Source organism: Poecilia reticulata, linkage group LG10, assembly GCF_000633615.1.
Source record: "Poecilia reticulata strain Guanapo linkage group LG10, Guppy_female_1.0+MT, whole genome shotgun sequence".
NCBI lineage: Eukaryota > Metazoa > Chordata > Actinopteri > Cyprinodontiformes > Poeciliidae > Poecilia > Poecilia reticulata.
Window position 1 is genome coordinate 25,401,740 of NC_024340.1, and position 1,504 is coordinate 25,403,243.

The following is a 1,504-nucleotide window of genomic DNA, read 5'->3' on the forward strand; positions in this document are numbered from 1 at the left end:
ATATATATATATAAAATAGTGAATTAACGACTTAAACAAGATTTTAAACTAAGAATTTGGTATACAAATTAAAATTTTGTGTGGATTTTCTCTTGTCTGAATTTGTTCTAAATTCTACCTACTAGATTAAATAGTTGCACACACCTCCTACTATTACTTACAGGAATGTCTTAATCAGCATCAGCAAGGTATATCTTTATTTGACATYTCTTTCTCAGAAATGATCAAGCTTATTTAAAGCTCTTAATTTCCGGGAACAGGCTTTTAACACTTTACTGTCTGAATGACTTGAGAGTCATTCAGGTCTAGCGTCACTCAGACGCTAGAGGGAAGCAAAGTGTTTGCAATGCAATGTTTTATGTGTAGTTTGATGTAAGTAGTAACTACTTGCATTTTCTCACTCAGTTACATTTACTTCAGAAACAATTTGAAAAGAAAAACTTTTAGGAGTAATGTTATTGTACCAACTATTTTGAAGAAACTACTTGTGCTGATATTTTTGGCTTCTTGTGTGTAACAGACAACATCAACAGGTGATGGCTTTATTTGATCTGTATTTCATAGTAAATTCTCTAAATAAGAATTTAGTCTCATTTTCCATTTTAAAACAGCTTTAAACAGGATTGATAAACTTTAAGTCAAAGACTTTCTATAATTACTGAGACAAAATCTCAGACTTTTACCTACTTGTCACATGCTATAAGCAAATATGTTAATTTGGAGATTTTGATTGCCTTAAGGTATCAATAGACATTTCATTCAAAGAAAAGTAAAAATGTTGCACCTGTTTGTTACTGTGAGATTTAATTGGATCTCCTGCAGCTCTTTTTGTCAATAGTTAGAAAAGATTAGTAATTTGTCCTCAGAAAGTAGTAGTAATGATGATGATGATAATAATAATAATAATAATAATAATAATAATAATAGTATTATTTTTAAGCAATCCAACACTATTTATACTTATTCTTGTTATTCTTTTAAGCAGTGAAACCTTTCTGTGATGGTAGACAAAATGGAGCTCAATGTTTTGGAGTGTTGGGAGGACCAGTAGACATTGAGCTCATGGACAACGTGTTAGAAATACCCAGATTCCACTGGAAAAAGAGCAACTCTGTGATACTCATTTGGAGGTATACCGTAGTTTTTCCTCCAAAGGACGACAGAATTCGATTTTTCCGAAGTAATGGATCAGTCAGGATCAATGACCTGACAATGACTGACAGTGGTGAATATAAACTTGAAATGTTTGATGAAAATGGAAAAAAAACTGGATGGAGAACTCTGCAACTATTTGTTAAAGGTAATCAACTATTTCTTGTCTAATTTTCCTTTGTTTTTTGCTCCTTTTTATTGTTCCATTTCACGCTTTCACAACATGTAGTATAGATACACATTTTACTTATATTACATAAAAGTATCTGACAACAAACTTCAATATTGTTTTCTGTACTTTAGAGTTTTCTACCAAAATTAAAACGAAAGCCATTTTCTGTAATTCATTTTT

The 1,504-nt window shown here is 30.9% G+C and overlaps 1 long non-coding RNA gene across 1 annotated transcript in view; it reads left to right on the forward strand.

The window, feature by feature from the left end:
• LOC103471284 (uncharacterized) overlaps positions 1-1,294 on the forward strand; it is a 4,053-nt gene extending 2,759 nt beyond the window's left edge. Inside the window, exon 3 of the long non-coding RNA XR_534619.1 lies at positions 983-1,294. This is a non-coding gene — a long non-coding RNA (uncharacterized LOC103471284). The remainder of the gene's footprint in view (positions 1-982) is intronic.
• Positions 1,295-1,504: the final 210 nt, after the last annotated feature.